Consider the following 26422-nt stretch of genomic DNA (forward strand, 5'->3'; position numbering starts at 1 on the left):
CCATTACCCAAGCTTTCGGGCCGACTGCAGGTGACCCACTGGCAATTATTCTTCAGAAGATTCTCCGTTTTACTGGTCATCATCTTTTGAAGGCAGATTGCTATAGGATGCCTCTCATCGACGATGCTGCGGAACTCGTTGTAATTTCGCCATACGCTGCGCACATTCCATTGAAGTACGAATGTTTCGTTGTTGCTATCGATGGAGAGTTGGACATCTCATCTGAGCGGGTTGGATCCACCGGCTGATTGCACACTGTAGGAGAGGACGACGATGCGGACATTGTTTTTTCTATTAACAACATTTGGTTACTTGCCTGAGATTGCAAGTTCCCCGCACCAGCAGCCGCCATAGGAATGGGAACGTCTATGGTCGGGGTCAGTGCAGGAGCTTGCATGGGGTTTACGGACGCCGTTCCGATGTTGCGGAGAGTGCTGGTCGAGTTTTCACTTAATTGGTGGTTGGCTGTGGGTGTTTCTCTGAGTATGAACGGTTCTTGACAAGGCTGCAGCGGAAGTATTTCGTCCGTAGAGAAATCTTCCTCGCCTGTGGCAGGCACTTGGGTGGACTTAGACGTTGGGATAGTGAGTGCGTTCGTCGGGTTATAATTTTCAGCTGTTGACTGTTGTTTACTAGTGTTAGGATTTGGGTTGTTAGAGGATTGCGTAGGTTCAATTGGTGTTGTGAGGAACATGGAAGGAAAAAGATCTAGATTAGATAATTTAGGTTGCGATCTGTGTTGCGGCGTACGTCGGCCGGCCGCAGAGAAGGGGTCATTATCAACGGGTTGGGGTCCCGGATAGATGTACCCTCCTGCTGCGCTTCCCTTGGAAGTGAGGGTGGTACTACACTTTCCCACTCCTCAGCTTGCCCCCATCTTTTCCCGTTGGGAGTAGGGTGGTGACAGCTCCAAATTCATTTCTTGGATCTAAATATCCGGGGAGGCCTCTACCAGATCCCCCTCCAGGGTCGCCTCCACTCATAGAGGCCATATGGTTCTCGAGCGAGCTCAAGTCACATCAAACATAGGTCAGCTTATCCGATCGTTATTGAAAAAAAAACCGCAGAAAGCGACAGCAGTCACCTGCTGTCTACCCCAGGTGCGGTGGGAGAGGGAGAGGGGGGAAAAGGATAACTAGCCTAAGAACTTAACCGATGCTGTTATGCTCAACTATCACCAACTATCACAATATATCTTTACTATTGGGTTCGTCACTTCCACCTAGTTGTAGTTATTTCACTTTAAGCAACGTTGCTGATGCTAGGCGATAGAAACACTCGCGCAATTGCACACTATTGGCGTTTGAATTTTCAAATACGATGGAGTCGCAAGGTTATCGGTAGTACTGAACTACCGACTATTTTTCCTGATACCCTGGTATCACGCTCGCTTCGACCCGCTAACTGAAATGTGATTTCGTGGCTACACTCGCGGTTTTGTCACATTTACAGTAACCGTTTTGTCGGGTGGTGGAGCTCTAGGATAAACCACTTGATCCGGATGGCGAAGTCTTATTTTCCAAATACCGAAAACGCAAACACTTCTAGACTCAGAGAAACTTAGCAGAATGTCCGATTTATTCGGGTGCTGAACTGAGTGAACTGAGTTATTGTGTTTGCTGCCTTCAATCTCCCGGGTATTTAATCGAAAAAAAAAAATTCGAAACGTCTTCCTCTATCCTGATATGGATCACACTGTCATCGATTCCAACGCTTCGCTCCTTTTGGACAATTACAGCTCAGCCACTCTTTCTCAAATCAATCATGTTATTAACCAGAACAACCGCAGTTTGGATCTTTGTTTTGTAACCACTTAGGACATAACTCCTTTCTTATGTGAGGCACCCACTCCTCTGATGAGACTAGATCGGCACCACCCGCCGCTACTGGTGACGTTAAGTACTAAGCTGATGCATGATTTTAATATTTCACCTGCCATCTTCCTACGATTTTCGCAACGTCGACCGTGGTAGTATCACCGAGTTACTCTCCAGTTTTGATTGGGACGACTTATTGGACACCGATGACATTGAGTCCGTCGCTCAAACTATTTCCAATGTCTTGGCATATGTCATTGACCGACACGTTACGAAAAAGATTTATCATCATACGACCTATCCACCACATTTCCTCGCCGATAGCTTGAAGTAGCCGGACGTAGTTTGTTCGTGTCTCCGTTGCGGGTATTGGTTTCGTAGCCGGTGGAGTTTTTTTTCCCACCATAGTGGTTTTTTATATCACGCGTTTTTCCTACCGTGGACGAAGTTCAGTGCCCAAGGCAACCGCAGTCAGCAGAGGAAGTAGCCACCTTTAGCGACGCTATAGGTGGACTATCATATCACCGTCATCATCTCATCACCACTCCAAAGCAGCAAGCAACAAAACAAAGGAGCAAACGGAGTGGCTGCACCAGCTCACACAGCCGGCACCGGCCGGTGTTAAGTATTCTATACAATAGTCTTCTCTAGCCCATTGCCGCGCTTTTGTTAATTAATTTTGCGCGTGGTTTTGCCCTCTCCCCTGATAGGGTTGTGAGGGCTATAGTGGTGCAACTTCTTGCAACTAATAAAAAGTTTTTTTTGTTTTGTTTTTTTTTTGATAATTTTTTTATTGTTTTTTTTTTGGTTGTTCATACACTGGGCAACAAAATATTAACAACTAGTAGTTAAGTAGATTAATTGGTGAAGGTTTTTTTTTATATATTTTTTTTTCCTTTTTAAGCGGTTGTGCACCGCTTTTGCGCAACACTTATGGCGTCTTCGGATGTCTACGTAGCGCGAACCAGGTACTACCAGCCGTCTTCGAAAGGACCATGGGTTGTCTTTTTTCGGCCCAAAAATAAACCTTTGAAAACTCTCGACATTTCAAGAGATTTGCTGCGTAAGTATCCGGGAATCTTGGTACATAAAGAGAGATTCAATAAACTGCGTGTAGAAGCACCGACTTATGATGTGGCAAATAAAATTGCTGAACACGAGCTGTTTAGTGTCGAGTACAACATCTACATCCCTTCTCGAGATGTGGAGATAGAAGGTGTGGTCTCCGACGCGAGTCTGAATGTCGAGGACTTAAAACGAGCATCGGGTTGCTTCAAAAACTCGAAAATCGGAGAGCAGGTACAGATACTGGATGTCAGGCAACTGCATTCAGTATCTTTGCAAGATGGCAAGAAAGTTTATCAGCATTCAGACTCGTTTCGGGTGACTTTCGCTGGTTAAGTTCTCCCAAACTTTGTTAAAGTTGATGGTGCTTTTTTTTTCCGGTGCGGTTGTTTGTACAGAGGGTATATAATTGTACCAACTGCAAAAGGCTGGGACACTCGGCCAGCCATTGCGGCAACAAAACTCGTTGTGGTAAATGTGGTGAAAACCACAAAGAGGATTCTTGCCACAAAGAATCAGTAAAATATTGTGGCGAGAATCCTCACCCCTTGCAGGAGTGCCCGATGTACAAACAGCACTCCGATAAAGTGCAGCGTTCAATCTCTGGACGCTCCAAGCAGTCATATGCACAAATGGTGAAGGCTGCATCAGCCGTCCAAGATGAAAACCAATTTTCGATTTTGTCAGCTGAAGAATCGGACTCTGACTCATCCGATGAGGGTGACTCTACGGTGATACACGCACCTTTGAAAACAAACGGATCCTCAAAACGAAAATGCTCCTCCCCGAAAGTGCGCCGTAAGAAAACTAAAGTCACTCCCAGAGGATTGCAAAATTCCCAGGGTAATGGGGATGAAAAAAAAAATTAAATCGAAGGCTCCCACTGCTCCACTTCCTGGCTGCAGTAAGGATTTTCCGCCATTACCCAACAAAGATAAGAAAAACAAAAAAGCTGCTCCTCAAACTTCTCAAAAGAAATCCAAGTCCGAACGAGGTTTGCTAGCTTTTTCGGACATTGTGGAATTCATATTAAATATGTTCAACATACAAGACCCTCTTAGAAGCTTAGTTTCTGCCTTGCTTCCAACACTAGAATCATATCTTAAGCAATTGACTGTTCCATGGCCCCTCCTTGCATCAATCATATCTTTCGATGGATAATTCGTCGAACGAGGTTGAAGATATGATCACTGTGCTACAGTGGAACTGCCGTAGTCTAGTGCCTAAACTAGACTCGTTCAAATTTTTACTTCACAATTCTGATTGTGATATATTTGCTCTCTGTGAAACATGGCTTTCTTCCGATAAAGAACTCAACTTCCACGATTTTAACATTATACGCCTGGATAGCGACGATTCTTATGGAGGAGTACTTTTAGGGATCAAAAAGTGCTACCCTTTCTACAAAATTTCCCTTCCTGCTCTATCAGGCGTCGAAATCGTCGCTTGCCAAATAAATGTGAAGAACAAAGATCTTTGCATAGCTTCAGTATACGTTCCACCAAGAACCTCCAATAGCCGTAGTCAACTCTGGAATCTAGTTTCGTTTCTTCCATCCCCAGTATTAATTCTGGGTGATATGAACTCCCATGGTATTGGGTGGGGCGATCTATATGATGACAATAGAGCGGCTATTTTTTACGATTTATGTGACGACTTCAATTTGACTATTTTGAACACTGGTGAAGCGACACGTATAGCAAAACCTCCGGCTCAAGAAAGCCGACTCGACCTATCTTTGTGTTCAAGATCGCTATCATTGGATTGTCAGTGGAAGGTTATCAATGATCCCCATGGTAGCGATAATTTGCCAATCATCATTTCAATTAAGTGTGGCCCTCACTCTGCAGAACCATCTCGGGTTCCATTTGATCTTACAAGGAACATCGACTGGCAGAAATATGCAACGGCGGTGACAATCGGTGTCGAATCGATAGATAAACTTCCACCATTGGAAGAATATCGATTCCTCGCCGATTTGATATACAAAAGCTCACTGGAAGCACAAAAAAGAAAAGTTCCAAGTGCACCCTTCAAAAGGAGACCAGCCACACCTGGATGGGACAAAGAATGCACAAAATTGTATGTAGAAAAATCTGATGCTTTCAAAGCTTTTCGTAGACACAAAACCTCCACATACTTCGAGGAATATTCAAAGCTTGAGACAAAGCTGAAACAATTAGTCAAAGAAAAGAAACGCGGTTATTGGCGCAATTTCGTCGAGGGACTCTCACGAGAAACCTCAATGAACACCTTGTGGAGGGTGGCTCGCAACATGCGTAGCCGCTCATCTTCTAATGAGAGTGAAGAATACTCCAACCGATGGATATTCGATTTCGCTAAAAAGATCTGTCCGGACTCAGCTCCAGCACAACACATTCTTCGAGAAGCGTCTCCGAGCGGCAGCTCTCTGGATAGACCATTCACAATGCTGGAATTCTTTCATCGAACAACTCCTCACCGGGAAGCGATATGATTAAATTCAATCTTCTGAAAAATCTCCCAGATATCGCTAAAAGACGCTTGCTAGACTTATTCAATTCCTTACTAGAAAACAACATTATACCGCCTGAATGGAGACAGGTCAAAGTAATAGCCATTCAAAAACCTGGCAAACCAGCGTCTGACCATAACTCATACCGTCCGATTGCGATGCTTTCGTGCATTAGGAAATTGTTGGAGAAAATGATCCTTCGGAGACTCGATCAGTGGATCGAAACAAATAACTTGCTATCAAATACACAGTTTGGGTTCCGCAAGAGCAAAGGAACAAACGATTGTTTAGCGCTGCTTTCCACAGATATTCAACTGGCCTTTGCGCACAAGGAGCAATTGGCTTCAGTATTCTTGGACATTAAGGGGGCTTTTGATTCAGTTTCCATTGAAATTCTGTCAGACAATCTGCACTGATGTGGACTTTCCGGAATTTTAAATAATTTCTTGTACAATTTGTTGTCAGAAAAGCAAATGAACTTTTCCCTTGGACAACTGACAACTTCCAGAATTAGCTACATGGGCCTGCCCCAAGGCTCATGTCTCAGCCCTCTTCTTTATAACTTTTATGTCAAAGATATCGACAACTGTTAGGCAGAACAATGCACGCTAAGACAACTTGAAGATGACGGCGTGGTTTCCGTAAGAGGTCCACATGCCGTGGACTTGCAAGGACCATTGCAAAGTTCCTTAGATAACTTGTCTTCTTGGGCTAGGAATCTAGGGATCGAATTCTCGCCGCAGAAAACTGAACTGGCAGTGTTTACTCGAAAGCGGTACCCAGCCCAAATGCATCTTAATCTTTTGGGCAGAAACATTACTCAATCATTGTCTTTCAAGTACCTTGGGGTCTGGTTTGATTCAAAGTGCACTTGGAATACCCAGATTACGTATTTGAAGCAAAAATGTCAACAGAGGATCAACTTTCTCCGTTCAATTTGCGGCACATGGTGGGGTGCTCATCCGGGAGACCTCATAACGCTTTATAAAACAACTAGTCTCTCTGTTCTAGAGTACGGCTCTTTCTGCTTTCTCTCGGCAAGAAAATGTCACCTAATAAAATTGGAACGAATTCAATATCGTTGTCTGCGTATTGCTCTCGGCTGTATGCACTCAACGCATAACATAAGTCTCGAGGTTCTGGCAGGAGTAACACCCCTCCAGAACCGTTTCTGGGAGCTCTCTCTCAGAATACTAATCAAATGCGGAGTGACGAACACACTTATAATTGAAAATTTTGAAGAAATTCTTGGGCTGAACACACAATCTCGATTTATGAGAATCTACCACCACCACATATCATCAGATATGTGTCTTCCTTGTTATACTCCAGACCGTGTTCACTTCACCAATCGCAGTTCCTCAATTGAATATGATCTGACCATGAAACAAGCAACTCATGGGATTCCCGATCAACTTCGGCCTATTATTATTCCGCGCATTTTTACTGAAAAGTACCAACACGTCAATTGCGTGAAAAGATATTTTACAGACGGGTCACGTCTCAATGGATCCACTGGCTTCGGTGTCTTCAATGAAAACTCTAGCGCCTTCCGCAAACTACAGGAACCTTGTTCCGTTTTTGTTGCTGAGCTGGCAGCAATCAACTTCGCATTGGGGATGATTTCCGACATGCCCACAGACCATTACTTCATCTTCTCGGATAGTCTCAGTTCGATTGAGGCTATTCGGTCGATGAAACAAGGTAGGCACTCATATTATTTCCTTTCAAAGGTAAGGGAGCAGATGAGTGTGCTGGTCGAAAGATCATATATGATTACCTTTGTATGGGTCCCCTCACATTGCTCAATCCCAGGCAATGAGAAGGCGGACTCTCTCGCAAAGGTGGGCGCGCAGGAAGGCGAATTTTATGACAGGCAAATTTCACACGATGAATTTTACCATTTAGTGCGTCAGAGTACCCTTTCGAGTTGGCAAACCGATTGGGACAATGGAAATCTTGGACGGTGGTTACATTCAATTATTCCTAATGTTTCTTCGAGAGCGTGGTTTAAAGGCTTGGACTTAAGTCGTGACTTCATTCGCGTGATGAGTAGACTTATGTCCAACCACTACTCGCTAGATGCTCATCTCAATAGAATAAACATCGTGGACATCAACATCTGTCGGTGTGGAAACGGTTACGATGACATCGATCATGTAGTTTGGCAATGTACGGATAATTACGCCGCCAGAGAGCGACTTTTGAATACCCTTGAGGCCCAAGGAAGACAACCCTATGTTCCTATTAGAGACGTGTGGGGAACTCGCGATATCTACTATATGCAGTCGGTTTATGTATTTCTTCAAATGTCTAGTATAAGAATTTAATTCCTTTGTCTTTTGTCTCTCTTTATTAGTTTTTGTTTGTCTTGTCCCCCCGTCTCGATGAGTCTCATCGTCGCCCACTGGTCACCCACCATAGCCGGTCGAACTCCAGACGAAGCTAGAACCGCACTACCATTCATACTGGCGACAACGCTCTGACGAGACAACGAAACCTTACCCCCAAGCTCCTCCCCTGATCCTATCCTTCGACAATGTACCTCTCTAACCTCGAGTAAGCCGCGAGTATTCGGCCCAACTCCTACTAGACATAGAATTAAGTGAATTTTGTTACAAAAAAAAAGAACAATGAACTATTGGCTCCGTAAAGCTAACGCGATTGAGCCTTCCAAATAAACATACTAGTTAAAAAAAAGAGGTACCCCAATTTTAGAAAATTAAAGGTTTATTAAAAGATATTTTTCTTGCTCTTTGCTTTATGGTCTGACTAATTGCCATAATTTAGAGATGTCATTTGAAAGTTGGCATATACAAAATCATATTAGATGCAAGATGAAGTTATACATGGAGTTGTATAAAGAACCATATTGAATCATATGAAATCATACAATGTAGGAGTATTTTTCCATATGCACGTATATGGCCTCCAGATTTGTACGTATAGTTGAATTTTATGCACTTTATACGATTGATTTCTACCGAATAAAGATTCACTTAGCAGAGTAGCAATTCAGTAATGTGAACAAAATTTTTTTCTGGGATCTCAGAACCAAGATGAACAACAAGTTGTTGAAAATCCAAATGACAAAACCGTAGGAAATGAACTTTTGAAGGTCTTACTTGATATTAGGACAAATATTAGAAGCGTACCGAACCAAATCTCGCTGAATGAGTCTCGTAGTGATATACGAGTAAGCTCTCTCCAACGTGCTGTCAAGAGCCTGAGCAGCGAGATAACTGCTATTACGAAGATTGCTGCTGATCTAAAGAAAACGAATCAGGAAGTTGAAGTGCTTCGTGATACGGTTTCGGGATTTTTTTTTCAATGCGTTTATTTTTCCAGGCTCATTTGCCGTAGCTTTGCGGAGCCGATATTCATCGTTTGGGTTACAAAATTACTTAAAACTAACGTTAGTAAAGCGGAGGCCGATTACTCGTGGCTATCTCGAGGTTAGGGATAACAAATTGTAACAAATGGATGGCAGGGTAGGGATTGTGAACACAAGGTTTTTTCGAGCAATGTGCTCTTAATCTAGAACTAAGCGACATACTGGAGAAAAAGACGAACATGGGGTACACCGATGGGGACCTAGCAACTTGAGAGAACACAAGATGACACTAACTACTAAATCCTCAGATCGATTCATTTTAAAAACACATAAATTAAATTGCAATAGGTTGTTTTCCCCGGCCCTGAGGGATGCGGATAACTCGGATCTAGCAACACAATGTAGGGTGCATGACCAAAGCACGTGGTCGATATCGTGATAGCCACTACCACAAGCGCACAAATTGCTGCCTGCGAGCCCAATTCTAAAGAAATGTGATTGGACATGAGCCTCGACATGACACGTATAAAGTCACGGCTCATGTCCAATCCTTTGAACCACGGCTTGTTCGACACCTGTGGGAGAATAGAATGTAACCATCTTCCCAGATCACTCTCATTCCATTTTTGTTGCCAGTTGGTGAGGACTTGCTGACGGGTAAATGAGAAAAATTCCGCAAAGGCGCCTTCCATAGCACCCACTTTAGCCAACGAGTCCGCTTTCTCGTTACCCGGAATAGAGCAATGAGATGGGACCCAGACTAAAGTGATGGTATAGGAGCAGTTAGATAAAGTACTCAATTTAGCTCGGATTTCGGTCAGGAAATACGAGGAGTGCTTAATCGGCACATATTCGTATTCTCGACCCCTCTATGTATAGTAGAAAAGAAAACTGGGTCAGCTACGGAGAAAATTGTTTGGGTCAATACACTACCATCATCAGTTACTTTATGCCGCCCATGAAAATTACTGTTTGCCAAAGAAAATGCACAATTAACGTTACAATAAGTTGAGCACATGGAAAGGCAAATCGGTCTGCTGAATCCAAACATATACCGATCAAATGGTATCGAGCTTCCAGTTGTTCCAAAACTGTATTTCAGTATGGTCGATACAAAAGTTGTGAACTATGTTACCAGTACCAATACCCAATCCTATTTGTGGTCGTGCGGGGTAAAATCTAAACGCTGTCAACAGAGAAGATGCCCTGAACGAAACCGACACATCAAAATACACCAAAATTCAACAACAAAATCAATGGTGTCCATATTAAGTATCTATGACCACATTAGCCACTTCCCGGCATTTCCCGGATGCCCCCAGGAAAGTGACCAGAACCGAACTTGATCCAAAATCCACCATGTATAAAAGTTAGTTCAGAAAAGAGCCAATTTTAAGTAAAATTGAGCTAAAAACCATGATTTTAAATTAGCTGTCCTGGAATGAAAAATAAGTTCCCCTCCAAAAATATTTTTACATGAAAATATTCATCAAACTGCAAACAATTTGAGCACGTCATTAGTTTAAAAAACTGGTTGTCCCAATTTGCAAATTATCCAGAATATCGTATATTTTGAACACATAAATGCTCTTAACATGTTGCATATGTGAGTTAGCGTGTTGAAGTATTCTAGAAAGTTGCTTGCTTTGGTAAATGAAAAAAACTCTTTCTAACATGAAAAAATCAAATAAAAAGGTATGGTTGAAAAAACTATTTGAAGAGATCTTCCTTAAAAAATACCTCATATCTCAATAAAAACGACGATTTAAACCATCGATGTTTTCAGCAAAGTTTGTGGAAATAATAAGATCTACAATTTTGTGACACATTTTATTTTTCTTAACCGCATAGAAAAAAAGTTAGAAATTTTATTTTTTGTCCTAAGGGATTTAAATTATGGACGACCCCTTCATCAGATGCGTCTTTTTTACAAATCTAAACTTGTCTGAAGACACCAACTTGATTAAAGTGCATCTTTACGTCCCCACTGGAACTTTATGCCGGCTCTCAACTTTATGTTCTTTGAGCACTTTCACAGTTGTTAATTTTGAGCTTTCTGTTCTGTTCTGAGCTGCCTGTATCTGTTCTGAGCTGCCTGTATCTGTTCTAAGCTGCCTGTATCTGTTCCGAGCTGCCTGTATCATTTTTGCATTAGTATATATTAGACTGGCCCACAAAAATAAAAGTTCTAATTTTACATGGGCCAACCCTTAGATTTGTGCCCTTAGGTGAGAAAACCATTATCCGAAAGTTTCAGCTCATTTGGTCCTAAGATGAGCTGGCGCTTTTTGTTTGAACTTTGTATCAGGAATTCGGATAAAATGCATGTCAAAATGACACTCCTAGACTCTATCGATCATAAAAAAGTTTCCTTATTCCCGATTTGATTCAGATTTTCAAAACATGTAGTTAAGTTTATGAGTAACAACTTTGCTAAAGATTGCATCATGAATCCACTTAGTTTTATTGAGATATACGCATTTGGATGTACATGAGAATTTTGTATATGAAAATTTCAACCAAATCTCCTATATGAACATTAAACCAAAAGCGCCAGTCCATGAAGCGTCAAAAAGAGTTGAAACATTCAGAGAGTGCTTATCATGTCTGGATGTTGGCATGTAGAAAATTTGAACTTTTATGTTTAATGGTAATCTAGTTGATACGTTGCATAAGCTGCCTGTATTTTGTTGCCATATACGAGCAGAATGCACATAATTAATTAATATCTCCGTAATATTGCGCGTTTCACACCAAATTGGACTAATAAGCGCGTTTTCACTTATTAAAAAGTGTGATAAAACTGCAAGTTTACGTCTAATCGTCTTGGTGCCTTCATTGCACTTATTCCTTGTGATGCAAACAATAAGTGCTCCGAAGACATCAAAACGATTTGACGGAAACGTGCTTATCACACTTTTTGCATTTTTGGGACAGTCCAGTTTCAGATGCAATCAGCAATACTAACTTTAATCGTGATGCTGTCTTCGGCAAAGTTGTTCCTCATGGTTTAAACTACATGAATTTCTGAGTTTATTCTACAAGCTGAAATTCTGAGCTTAATCGAGTTTGCTGGACCAATTCTATGCACGAAAGAGTGAAGTAATAAAATTTCTCCATACAACAAATACCCTTATATAAATTTTAAATCAAAAGCGCCAGCTCGTGTTACATCCAAATGAGCTAAAATTTTCAGAAAGTGGTTTTCTCATCTAATGGCACAAATCTAGGGGTTGGTCCGTTGAAAAAAATGATAAAATATTTAATTATAAATGTGGGTCAAATAATTTCATATAAATGTGGGCCACTCTAGTATACACGCAGAAAAAAATATTTTAAAAGTAATAATAATTGACGTAAAATCAATAAGAAATTCATTTTGTTTTGGCTGCAAAAAGAAATCATTATTGTTTCAACAATCCAGTATTTTTGTTCCTCAAAGCCCATGGATTGTTAAATCAAAAAGAAAATCTTTTCGAATTTACAAGAGCTTTCACGGTTTTGACGTAAGCTGTCAAATTTGGTAGCTGACCCAACAACAAAAATATGTTTGTTTTCAAAAGAGATTTCTTGTTGATTCAATCATATTTATTACATGAAGTCTGATAATTCACGCGGTAGAAATAAAAATATGTTTATTGATTCGGCAAATATTTTTTTATGTTTTGTTTTTTTTTCACTGATCATCCTTCGGAAGGGAAGTAAAGCCGTTGGTCCCCGGCTCATTAGTTGATGCGTTGATATGTAGGGTCCAGATGTGGGAGCTGCCTTCCTGGCGTCGGGAGCATTGGTACTCAGTACGGAGAACAAGATCGACGGAAAAAAAAGGAAAAAAAAACAGAAAAATTGATTATATTTATCAACTGCAGCTCGAATTGCAGCATACTTACTTAACTCAAGTCTCAAGATTTTCGAAAATCTTTCACTTATTTCCCGAAATTTACAATTAAAAACAATACTTACGTGCACTCAAAAAATTCTACACGTCATAATCATGTGTCTCACACTTAATTTTGCGCTTATTGTGAAACACATCCATTTCATGTGGGAATCTTATGCTATAAAGCATGCCTGAACACTATGGATTTGAATTGTGACACACTTCGATTCTATGTGCCTCATATGGCGATATCAATAGCTTTGCACATCATAGTTCAATATTCTTCAATATTCTACTTTATCGACTTCTACTTTGCCGACTCTAAAAACGAATCGACAAATATATCAAGAGCAAATTTTCATTACGTCGAATGTAACAAAGGTAAACAAAGTCGAGCTATCAGTGTCAATCGATTCTCCTGCTATTACACTATATACTGTCCGAATATAGGATCAAACCCCATTTTTAAACTTATTTACCAGTCAAATTGCTTTTTGACGTAATCACCTTCCGATCAAAATAGTTTTCGATGTTACTTAAGTCACCCAATTTCTATGGAGATGCCGTTTGACTTAAGTAACAGCGCTGAGAATCCCGTGAAAAGTGTACGTTCGTCGTTTCGCTTTCTCATTATTAAAGTGAATAAATCGAACTGTTTGTTGCTAAGATGATTTCGGTGGTCCTAAAATGATGAATGGGCTGCACGTAAGGAGACGTAATTGATAATTCTCCCGAATATCCTGGTAAATACACTTTGACTTAAGTAACAATAGGGGCCACCAAACGACGTATAATAACTTTTGACTCAAAAACCAGTATTTTTAGCATGAAAGCTAGCGATTTGCATTTGTATGATTAAAACCCTGCTAAATATGTTAAACATTGCTATCACTATAAGATTATATGTGTTTACTTGGAAATAGGAATAATTTTTCGGTCATCAAAACAAAATCTTATTTTTCTCGGATTGGTGCGAATGTTACTTACGACATAATGAAAATTTGCTCTTGATATAAGCAAAACTGCCAGAGGCCAGAGCTTTCACATATCTTTTTAATGGGTCTGATTTGGGATTCGATCATGGACTGTTGGGGTGTGCTGCTGCCGGAGTCTTCGTTCGATCCCACTGTGTCACGGTTGTTCTCATATATGAGGCGGGTTGATAGGATTACCCTAATAAAAATGCTATGGTTAATTTGCTTAACGACGTGTTCTGGGTATCATCCAAACCATTAGTGGATTAGTTCAATAATTTGGGTTATCGTTCGTTTATGGTAATTTTTTATTAGGGTAAGTCACCACTCTTGTTTTCGATGTTTACCTTTCTCAGCAAGCAATTCACATCGCATTGAAATGCAAAACACTTCAAATCCATCTGTTTTAAACAGTAGTGTGATTCAATGTGCAATACACTTGAATAGATAGTGAAAGATGTTCAACATTTCAAAGCTTGAAACACTAGAAATTAACGTGTATAACACATTGAGCCAAGGTGAAATACACTTAAAGTAAATGTGATTGTGCATTTAAAAAATCAAGTGTTTAAACACTTCAATCAAACGTGTGGAATTTTTTGAGTGTGGAACGCGGAAGTATTGTTATTGTTTACATTTTTGTCCGGGTGAAAACGAGGCAAAGGTTGGTAGTTACTTTTGCTTTCATGGCCCAGAGAATGGACACAGCAAATAATTGCTAAATTAAAATTAACTATTGTTGGCTTCATCATAGAATATTGTTATTTTTACAATAGTTGCATTTGAAAAGTGGCTGATTAAAACAATAAGAATCCTATTTTGAATTTATATGAATAAGTATTATTGAAACAACAAAAAACAATATAATTTCAACTGGAATTGTTTGCTTAAATACAATTAAAGATTTTTTTGATCAATGCAAACAATTTTCTGTCCGTGTATATTGTGTGGCAAGTAGAATCATACTCTATGCCCAGGGAAGTCCCTAGACCGGACCTGGAATCGAACACAGTCGCCTCTAGCATGGTCTTGCTTTACAGCTGTGCCTTTAACGACTGAGCTAAGAGCCACCGTAACGGTCGTTGTCATTTGCACAGCGCTCTCATTTTAGTTTAGTCACTCTTCTCCACACCGGTCGCTGCTATCGCGGTTATCAATTTAGGCTCTGAACCATTTGGTGGATTATTTTAACTTTAGGTTAAAATTTGACAGATGGAAAGTTATCGATTAACCCTGCTATCCGAGCTGAGTTCTTCTCGGAAACCGGTCGATGCACAGCACAGGGATTTTCGAACATCAAGAATAACTTTCGAAATGTCACTTTTAACCACGAGTTAAATTTAACTCGGCAAATGGTTCACAGCCTTACTCGCCGTAGTCCGTACCGGTCGTGAGCATTTTGACATTTCTACGAATAGCAACCTTTCTCCTGCTCTGCTATCGCCCTGCTAAATTTGGTAACACGCTTCTCACCGAGAAGCCGACTGCTATTTTAGTTACTCGTATGGCAACCCCCGATACGGTAGCTGCGCTATGATGAGGGCTGCTAAAATGAGTTTAGCAGCGTACCGTTACGGTTGCTCTAAGGGAACACATAATAACCTGAAAATTTCCCTAGAAACCGGTTGAAACTTCAAAAATTTATTGCATACAATTTCATCAAACGCAGTTACAAGTTTACAGTGGGATGTCCAACCAACCATAACGGGTATAAGAGTTTTCTTCTATGAATTCGTCTGGTTCATGCAACATACCAAGATAATTGCGTCAATTGAACTTAAAAGATGTTGTCGCCCTACCCGAGCAAAGTTAGAGAACAAATTGAAATCAGAATTTGCTGTTATGATGTAACTTATTTTGAATACTCCATTTGATTTCATTTTGGTTGACTTAACGGTTAACACAGCAAACACTGTTGAATCAAACGGAAATCTAATCCTGCTTTCAATTAAATCAAATTTTGCATTCATAATGTTTAACTGAATACGGGCCTGGCGTAAATTAGGTTTTGCACCGTCGGGGTTGACCTCAATCGGATGACAGTTCAGTGGTACTGTTTACGTGGACTTAGTCAACTTTTCTTGGGTGGATTTTCTCGATTATTTTTTAGACTGCAATGAAATGTAAACCACACTTCTGCAATGTCCATCACGAACAGAAAATAGTTTGCATTGAACTAAAAAAAACTTTAATTGTATTTAAACAAACAATTCCGGTTGAAATTATATTGCATTTTGTTGTTTCAATAATACTTATTCATATAAATTCAAAATAGGATTCTTTTTGTTTTAATAAGCCACTTTTCAACTGCAACTATTGTAAAAATAACAATATTCTATTATTGAGCCAACAATAGTTAATATTAATATAGCATTTATTTGCTGTCTATTCCCCGGGCTATCAATGCAAAAATAACTACCAACTATTCCCTCGTTTTCACCCGGACAAAAACGATCTTGTTTTCCGTACTGAGTACTAATGCTCCCGACGCCAGGAAGGCAGCTCCCACACCTGGACCCTACATATCAACGCATCAACTAATGAGCCGGGGACCAACGGCTTTACTTCCCTTCCGAAGGATGATCAGTGAAAAAAAAAAAAAACAAAACATAAAAAAAAATTGGCCGAATCAATAAACATATATTTATTTCTACCGCGTGAATTATCAGACTTCATATAATAAATATGATTGAATCAACAAGAAATCTCTTTTGAAAACAAACATATTTTTGTTGTTGGGTCAGCTACCAAATTTGACAGCTTACGTCAAAACCGTGAAAGCTCTTGTAAATTCGAAAAGATTTTCTTTTTGATTTAACAATCCATGGGCTTTGAGGAACAAAAATACTGGATTGTTGAAACAATAATGATATCTTTTTGCAGCCAAAACAAAATGAAATTCTTATTGATTTTACGTCAAATATTATTACGTTTAAAATATTTTTTTTCTGCGTGATGAGTAACATCTTTTCTACGCGCTGTTCCTCAACAATTTTCAAGTTGAAATTCGGAAATTTAAGAATATTTTTTTTTTAAAACGACTAAGTGCTTGTAAACAGTACCACTGAACTGTCAAAAAGGTTCAGCCGCCTAACACTGAGTTCATTTATGACGTCACGCTGCAGTACCTAATTAGGTTTTGCACCGTCGGGGTTAACCTCAATCTGATGACAGTTCAGTGGTACTGTTTACGTGGACTTAGCCGATTTTTTCTTGGGTGGATTTTCTCGATAATTTTTCAGGCTGCAGTGAGATGTAAACCACATTTCTGCAATGTTCACGAGCAACATCCTTGCAATGCGCTGTTCCTCGACAATTTTCAAGTTAAAATTCGGAAATTTTAGAATTTTTTTTTTCGAAAAAACGACTAAGTGCTTGTAAACAGTACCACTGAACTGTCAAAAAGGTTCAGCCGATTAACACTGAGTTCATTCGTGACATCACGCTGCAGAACCTAATTAGGAACTGCATCGTGACGTCATAAATGAACTCAGTGTTAGTCGGCTGAACCTTTTTGACAGTTCAATGGTACTGTTTACCTGAGTACTGCGGAGTAAATCGATTTCATTTTGCAAGCCAATGGAAAACTGCTTGAAAATTTGTTCAAGTTTAAAATTGTTTTGTTATTTCTGAGTTGATTCCCGCCAAAAGCTCTGAGCCAGGAGTGCTCGAGCCTCCATGACTCTATCAAAGTTTGTTTACAAACATGTTTCGCCAATGTATGATTTACTGCAATTGAAAACTCAGGTGAGTCATAAAAACTATGCTGGTTTTTATACTTTCATCATTGAGCCTGTTGGTTTTTGTATTTGAGCTTACAATTAAGAATGTGTTATGAAAAAGTATGAATCATTTTTATGAGATTGCAATGCTTGACGAGAGGTAAGAACAGTAACTGAGTTTGTTGCTTCTGAATGTTTGGCTCCCGTTTGACAGTTCTGACTAGCTCCCAAGTGACAAGCACCTTGAGTGAATCCGCAGTACCCAGCTGTTTACAAGCACTTAGTCATTAAAAAAAATGTATATATCCTAAAATTTCCGAATTTTAACTTGCAAATTGTCGAGAAACAGCGCGTAGAAAGGATGTTGCTCGTGGACAATGCAGACATGTGGTTTACATCTCATTGCAGTCTAAAAAATTATCGAGAAAATCTACCCAAGAAAAAATCAACTAAGGCTGTGAACCATTTGCCGAGTTAAATTTAACTCGTGGTTAAAAGTGACATTTCGAAAGTTATTTCTTATGTTCGAAAATCCCCGTGCTGTCGATCGACCGGTTTTCGAGCCACGGTTGTCAAAATTTAACTTCTTGTCTGTCAGAAATAACCATGCTCGGATAGCAGGGTTAACCGATAACTTTCCATCTGTCAAATTTTAACCAAAAGTTAAAAAATTCGCCAAATGGTTCAGAGCCTAAGGCTGTGTTCCATTTGGAAATTTTTCACTTAAATTTGACACTTCGAAAATAAATTAAGATGTTCGAAAATCCCTCTGTTATTGATCCGCCGATTTTCGAGAAAGCGTCTGTCACAGTTGATTCCTTGTCTGTCAGAAATGAGTCTGCTGGAATAGCAGGTTTATTTGAAAATTTTCCATCTGTCAAATTTAAGTGAAAATTCACCAAATGGAACACAGCCTAAGTCCACGTGAACAGTACCACTGAACTGTCATCAGATTGAGGTTAACCCCGACGGTACAAAACCTAATGGAACACAGCCTAAGTGCTTGTAAACAGTACCACTGAACTGTCAAAAAGGTTCAGCCGATTAACACTGAGCGTGACGTCATAAATTAACTCAGTGTTAGCCGACTGAACCTTTTTGACAGTTTAGTGGTACTGTTTACAAGCACTTAGTCTTTTTTGGAAAAATATATTCTAAGTAAGATTTCCGAATTTTAACTTGAAATTTGTCGAGGAACAGCGTGGTGAAAGGATGTTGCTCGTGGACAATGCAGAAGTATGGTTTACATCTCACTGCAGTCTGAAAAAATCGACTAAGTCCACGTAAACAGTACCACTGAACTGCCATCAGATTGAGATTAACCCCGACGGTGCAAAACCTAATTAGGTTTTGCACCGTCGAGGTTAACCCCAATCTGATGACAGTTCAGTGGTACTGTTTACGTGGACTTAGTCGTTTTTTTCTTGGGTAGATTTTCTCGATAATTTTTCAGACTGCAGTGAGATGTAAACTACACTTCTGCATTGTCCACGAGCAACATCCTTTCACCGCGCTGTTCCTCGACAATTTTCAAGTTAAAATTCGGAAATTTTAGCATTTGTTTTTTCGAAAAAAAAAAACTAAGTGCTTGTAAACAGTACCACTGAACTGTCAAAAAGGTTCAGCCTATTAACACTGAGTTCATTTGTGCCGTCACGCTGCAGAACCTAATTAGGTTTTGCACCGTCGGGGTTAACCTCAATCTGATGACAGTTCAGTGGTACTGTTTACGTGGACTTAGTCGATTTTTTCTTGGGTGGATTTTCTCGATAATTTTTCAGACTGCAGTGAGATGTACACAGCATTTCTGCAATGTTCACGAGCAACATCCTTGCAACGCGCTGTTCCTCGACAATTTTCAAGTTAAAATTCAGAAACTTTAGAAATTTTTTTTCGAAAAAACGACTAAGTGCTTGTAAACAGTACCACTGAACTGTCAAAAAGGTTCAGCCTATTAACACTGAGTTCATTTGTGACGTCACGCTGCAGAACTTAATTAGGTTTTGCACCGTCGGGGTTAACCTCAATCTGATGACAGTTCAGTGGTACTGTTTACGTGGACTTAGTCGATTTTTTCTTGGGTGGATTTTCTCGATAATTTTTCAGACTGCAGTGAGATGCAAACCACACTTCTGCAATGTCCATGAGCAACATCCTTTCATCGCGCTGTTCCTCGACAATTTTCAAGTTAAAATTCGGAAATTTTAGAATTTGTTTTTTCGAAAAAACGACTAAGTGCTTGTAAACAGTACCACTGAACTGTCAAAAAGGTTCAGCCGATTAACACTGAGTTCATTCGTGACGTCACGCTGCAGAACCTAATTAGGTTTTGCACCGTCGGGGTTAACCTCAATCTGATGACAGTTTAGTGGTACTGTTTACGTGGACTTAGCCGATTTTTTCTTGGGTGGATTTTCTCGATAATTTTTCAGACTGCAGTGAGATGTAAACCACACTTCTGCATTGTCCACGAGCAACATCCTTTCACCGCGCTGTTCCTCGACAATTTTCAAGTTAAAATTCGGAAATTTTAGAATTTTTTTTTTCGAAAAAACGACTAAGGCTGTGAACCATTTGCCGAGTTAAATTTAACTCGTGGTTAAAAGTGACATTTCGAAAGTTATTTTCTATGTTCGAAAATCCCCGTGCTGTCGATCGACCGGTTTTCGAGCCACGGTTGTCAAACTTTAACTTCTTGTCTGTCAGAAATAACCATGCTCGGATAGCAGGGTTAATCGATAACTTTTCATCTGTCAAATTTTAACCAAAAGTTAAAATAATCCACCAAATGGTTCAGAGCCTAAGTGCTTGTAAACAGTACCACTGAACTGTCAAAAAGGTTCAGCCTATTAACACTGAGTTCATTCGTGACGTCACGCTGCAGAACCTAATTGACTTTTGATATCTAGCCATAATGAATTAACTGTGTAGGCTGAAATTATGGACGTCGACCTCATTACATTTTCAAACATTGAGAATAAACGAACTAGATTTAAATTTCAGCACTATTTTAAATATCATTACCCCTAAAGTTCATTAAAATACTATCTACAAATCTAATTGAATTTTCGTTTTCAGATTGCCTATGTTAATAAGATTTTGCTTTTACATTTGGGTGTAGTAAACACATTAATATGTTTCACGTATCTAACCTTCTACGTCATGACCTTGCTGAACTTGCTCATTTTGGTGGATATCGCATGTATTCTGTTTGGTTTGAGCTTTAATATTATGCATTCAGTGGCATTATGGAATCTGTGCGCGTTGAATTTTGACAGGTACTTTGCTATAGCATCACCTCTTCACTACGGAGCATTGATCAACACCAAAAAGGTAAGTAAACCAGTAGAGGACCAAATAGGATGTTTAAATAGTTGTTTCTAAATCCTTACGAATGAACTTGAGCTAGACCTGACACTATGATGTATCACTTAATCTTCTGCAATGTCCCATAGGTATAAACAAAGATCAAATATTTTTATGTATCATACCTTTTTTCTCTATGCATTTGTACATGATTCGTTTAGTTCTACATACCTTATCTCGACGCGCAAAATGGAGTACGTACCTACACGGCGAATGAGAACGACTCAAATTTGAGTTTAGTTCACTCATAATCGCCAAAAATGCAGGAACTCAGCGATGAGTTAATTTGCCTCATGTTTTCCCAGGTTTTTCCAGGATTTTCCAGGGAAAAATTCCCGAATTTGAGAAAAGTAAAGATTGGATTCACTCAGTCTATTGGTACTACCATAAAGGTAACTCTAAGTCTAGAAGGTCCCGAAATAACGTGCTCAACTTTTTGGCTCAGCTCTGGTACTCCCTTCGGTCCCAAGCTAATCGATTCACCCCTCGAAACATAGGAAAAACCAATAACCCCTCATTTTATCTGTCAAACTTTCATAGCGAATCAACACAAACATTGCGTAGTACTAGAATTTCGACTAGAATGGAGTACGTTAATTGTTTGCTTGGGACCAATAGGCTAGTCAAGTAGTGAGCCAATTTAAAATCGTTAGTTTCGTATTGATTGTTGGTACTACTCCGAGACTGAATAAAATTTTCGTCAATTTCCTCATTTTCCGGCAGATTTTTTAGGTTTTCCACAGGAAACCATGAGACAAATTTTACTCATCGCTGAGTTCCTGCACTTTTGGCGATTATGAGTGAACTAAACTTAAATTTGAGTCGTTCTCATTCACCGTGTATAAAAACCTGAAATAATTCACTTATGGTGAGATCTGGCGCTTCTTACGTATTGATTTCATGTGTACCCGAAACTATGATGGTATATCTGCACCTCGATCTGTACTTAATAAGCAAGAAGATGGGGGGGGGGGATAAGTGCGGTTGTAGAGCAAATTGCAAACAAATCCTGAATTTGTCACATTAGAACACTTAAAATTACTCACCTTGCCCGGAATATGTTCATATGTTTCTACTGTGATGCTGGGCACTTGATATAACCACCATTGCACATGTTTTTAGATTCTCATGTGATTCGAGGTGTCACTTGAGATGTTTTAATTCAAGTCAGCTACTGGGTTGTATCCAATTCCGAGTCTTATTTGGTCCTACACGCTCAATACGATCACTATTGGCCTTCTTTTTAAATTCTTATGTGATTTGAGGTGTCACATGATGGGTTTAACACGATTCAGGCCGATTTTAGACTCACAACCCGTATTCACTAGAACATGTTCCCATATCTCCGGAACCAGTGGACCGATTCTAAAAATATGGAAACATGGTACCTTTCATTTAGTGGTTGTCCAATTTAGTTTGCTTCTCAATTTTTTTTACACACAATACATTTTCCTATCTCGTCGAACTGAGTTGAATGGTATTTTGTGGACCCCCGCTAATCCGACCGTTTATAATCTGCACACTTTTTAATTTGAGCCCCGCTCATTTGTAAATGAGCGTGTACGCCGTGAAAACTAAAAATACACGGTAACCAACGTAAACACATTAATGTGTAAAAATTCACACATTTCGTGAAAAAAGGGGTCTACTCATAAAATGTGTAAACTGCGTTTAAACATTTATGTTAGAGTCGGTGTATAATCACAAACGAAGTTACAGACGACTTTCTCCGAAGAAATTAATTAAAATAATGTGGTTCTCTGTAATAGAATTTTAGTCCACCTTCCGCCCCTCACCGCCAGGTTCGCTAGTATTTTTGTTTTGAATTAATTCAAGTTGGTTTTGTGTGCAATGATCTGGCAACTCGTATCCTTGCTCGTGTTGACGGGGTGCTGTTTTCTCACTCATCGAAGGAAATTTTGATTAGAGTGAGAAAGTAAGGAACAGTCAGCGCGGGAGCCGTGTGCGTTACTATAGGTGCGGCAGAAGGAATGTAGTCGACTCTGTCGTTCTCACGGTGTTCTTACGCATGATCCAACGTTTCGTCACACTAGATTATGCATAAGAACGTCGTGATAATGCAAGTGCTGGCTTGTTTCCTTCTGCCTCACCAATCACATTGATCACAGCACATACGGTTCTCCGTCGGTTCGTGGTGCATTGTGCATTCTTTGTGCCATACCACCAGTCCAAACACTAGAAGTTTTGGAAGGTTCTCCCTCAGTACCTGTAAGCAGTGTGATACCAGCTGACATTCGCATGGGTAGAGAAATCCGGAACATTTTCTCACTTTTGAGCATCAACGTCAACCCGGTCTCGAATCGCATTTTCGCTTGAGGTGGCACCGTTGGCAGTAATCTATTGCGCCGTGGGAAAGACCTGCTTAGTGCACTAGTGCTGGAAAATTCTGCAAGTTCGTCATTAAAATTAAATCAACTTTTCTTCGCTGTAACGTACTCCGGATCAGACTCGCTGGTGGAACGTTTTCGTGGGACCCAAAAAGCTTCAGTTTGAACTGCTTTCCAAAAGATTTCTGGGCAGGCGTCTTGGGACGCACGATCTCCACCGAGGCATCCGTTAGCGTGTTCGTGTCGGAGCGGATGACCTGTTTGATCGGCTGCAATTCTACCATCGATTTTCGGCCCTGCTTTTTGTTTAACTTCACACGATAGTTGAAATCGAACACGGTCGACGATCCGGCGGAGGATGCTTCGTCTTCATTCTCCGAAGAAGTCAACGATTTGATCTTTTCCGAGCTGAGCTTCTCGAGCCTTACGACCGGTTTGACTCGAAGTAATTTTTCGACGGAAGTTCCTCGTGGCAGTGGAATCTTCTTGACCAGTTCCTCCAGACTGATTTCTTCGCTTCGAAGAAACGAACGAGGAAGAACTAGATGAAGACGTGGACAGCCGTCATTTCGACGTTGGTTTCTTTCGTGTAGAAACCAGATCGGAATCGCTGTCGTCACTGTCTATTGCGGTTCGTCTTTTCTGAGATTTGCGTTTGGTCGTCAATGCAACTAACTCTTCAGAATCTGAATCATCCGATTCAATCTGACGTCTGCCACTAGATCGGCCCCTAGAACTCCCCTCTATCGTTACCGGCTTCCACCCATCTTGCTGCTTCCACTCTTCGGGAAGCCTCGGCTAGCTTCAAAACCGCTTCCGGCGTCTTTCGGACAATCGGACGACAAAAGGTGAAAACATAGTTCTTCGAGGGAACCTCCATGCACTGATCTTGGCGACAAGTCGAACCGCACGTTGCACAAAGGATCAGATCCCAACGCTTGCAATCGTCGTAATCTCGCCCATACCGACAGCGACACTCTTCAGCGTCACACTCCGAAGGACGTTCCAACTGATCGTTGAATACATTCGGTTCCAGCTCCCACGAGGCATCCCTCGAACAATTAAAATAAAACATTCAGTATTCAAATACCGATTCACCCACCTCCGCCGCTTCACTTAATTTTCCGGAATATAAATGCCACGCTGATGGATCTGCTGACTAAAGTCGTCCTTGTTGCACAAAGGGCAATTGAAAAAGTACCTCGCCGATTGGGCAAACTGTGCCACGTAGCTCCGATGGAACCAGCCATTCTGACAGCACGGGGCACGAATCGATTCCAGCTTCCTGTACGGTCCCATATCATCGTAGCAAATCCCACAGGCTTCGGTCTCGGAGTGTTTCACCTTATCCACCAGCGCTACGTGCTTATCGCACCACGACTGGAACGTTTCCACGTAATGCGACAGGCACTCATTCTGCATCCCACAAAGCGTATGGAATGAACGGAAGCACTTCTTCGCGCAACACCAAACGTTTGCATACCGTTCCTTGCAGATGTAACACTTTTGTCCTCGGATACGAGCTTCCTCATTTCTGATGTCCTCCTCCATGAATCCGAAGATTCCCTCCTCGTCTTCAGGTAACAAGGTACACGTAGCAGGTATAATGACTAGTTTTGCCACGTCTAGTAGCCCGGTCCAGAATAGAGCATCGTGCCGCAATCATGCTCAAACGCGTGACATACAGCATCTTTAGCCGAAATAAATAATAAATTGAACAAAATTAGTTTCATCCGATCCTCCTTCATTCTCACCATCTCACCTTCAGCACGTCGATCGATTCGATGGATTTCGGCATGATTTTGGAGTAAATTTTCCTCCTTCAGATCGCCCTCGTCGAGAGCTTTCAGTTCCTCTACGGAGGAGCAAATGCATACCGAGTATGGCCACCCGAAAAAAAAATAATTATAATAAAATAACGAAATTACAATGATTTTTACTGTTGAATTTCGGGCACATTATAAATTTATTGTTAAATTATTGGACGGGTGAAAAAATAAATTTCGTTTTAAAAGATACAATTCTCAATGAAAATTAATTTCATGAGATCAAATTTGTTCGAGAAAAATCAGTTTTTTTATTGTTAAGATGCTTAACAACCTCCCTTTTTTACTGTACATTTCTCATATACCATGATTTTCGTTTTGATTTTATGATAATCAACAAAAATCTCCATTCAAAATCATTATATTTTTATTGGATTTTTTTACGGGCGGGTCCTGTTTGGCTTCCAACAACGATATCTTCTCGGTCGCGAATGACCATGGCTTTGGTTAGGAGCACCGACTGATGAAATCTTTAGCAACAATTGCCGCCAAAAAGCGCGAGTCATTGACAGCTCAACATCGTTTACTTGTAAGCAAATGTTAACCCAATGTGTTTACTCCTAATCATTTTGGCCTAAGGTCTTTCATTATACAAAAGAAGTGCAGATAACAATGAACACAACATAGTGACATGCAGTTTGACAACAGGCTCTCCCTTTCAATTTTCGTTAGAGAAAAAGAGATAACAGGCGGTGCCCCAATAGCATCAACTACTTTAAGCTAGTACATATGAGTAGATAGTGTTGCCGTGAGGTACACTCGAAAATTTCAAATGTAAGTGCGTCAAACCAAATTTCGAGCCGCTCCGTCTGTCACTTCGTTTGTGGTATAATGAGCCACGCCAAGAGAAAAACAGTTGAACTCGCATCACGGTTTTCGAAAGATTCCCTTTCTTTTCACTTTGCAACAGAGGACTTCTACATCAACTTCAAATGACTTCCAGCGAGAAAAAAAAATAGCGGCTTTAGTAAATCATTATATCAGTGATTTAGTCAAATTATCTTAACCAAAAATAGTAGAAATTCTCATAAGTGATCATTACCAAACGTATCCCATGACAATTTATTGCTCACTGCATGTTTATGATCATTTCTTCGATTATATTTTATACTAGCTGAGTGTGCCCGGTCTTGTTCGGGATTTAATATTAGCCTGAGTTTATGCGCCGATTTAAAAAAAAAGCATGCTATATTGTACGTTGCCCCCCCCCCCTATTATCTAAGGGGCTACCCCCTATGATTAACTCCTTATACCCCCACACTCGCCCCCACATGCCTAATTTGGTTCCATTTGCTTGATTAGTTCTCGAGTTATCCAGAAATTTCTGTTTCATTTGTATGGGAGCCCCCCCTTACAGAAGGGGGAGGGGTCTCGAACCATCATAAGAACCTTCCACGGCCCCAAAAACCCCTGTATACAAATTTTCACGCCAATCGGTTCAGTAGTTTCCGAGTCTATAAGGGTCAGACAGACAGACAGACAGACAGACAGACAGACAGACAGACAGAAATTCATTTTTATATAGGGGAAATGACGGCTTCGGCATGCCAGACTATTTTCGGCAACCCAAATTGAAACACTATTTAGACTGGATTT

The 26422-nt window shown here is 40.3% G+C and overlaps 1 long non-coding RNA gene and 1 pseudogene across 1 annotated transcript in view; one reads left to right on the plus strand and one right to left on the minus strand.

Moving 5' to 3' along the window:
- LOC135714037 (uncharacterized) overlaps nt 1–26422 on the plus strand; it is a 146970-nt gene that overhangs the window by 22073 nt on the left and 98475 nt on the right. The window lies entirely within an intron of this gene.
- On the minus strand, nt 22803–24120 carry LOC135714043 (pineapple eye protein-like; annotated as a pseudogene).

This window comes from Ochlerotatus camptorhynchus, unplaced genomic scaffold, assembly GCF_037179485.1.
Source record: "Ochlerotatus camptorhynchus isolate MF236.1 unplaced genomic scaffold, CSIRO-AGI_Acam_v1.1 ptg000601l, whole genome shotgun sequence".
Taxonomy (NCBI): domain Eukaryota; kingdom Metazoa; phylum Arthropoda; class Insecta; order Diptera; family Culicidae; genus Ochlerotatus; species Ochlerotatus camptorhynchus.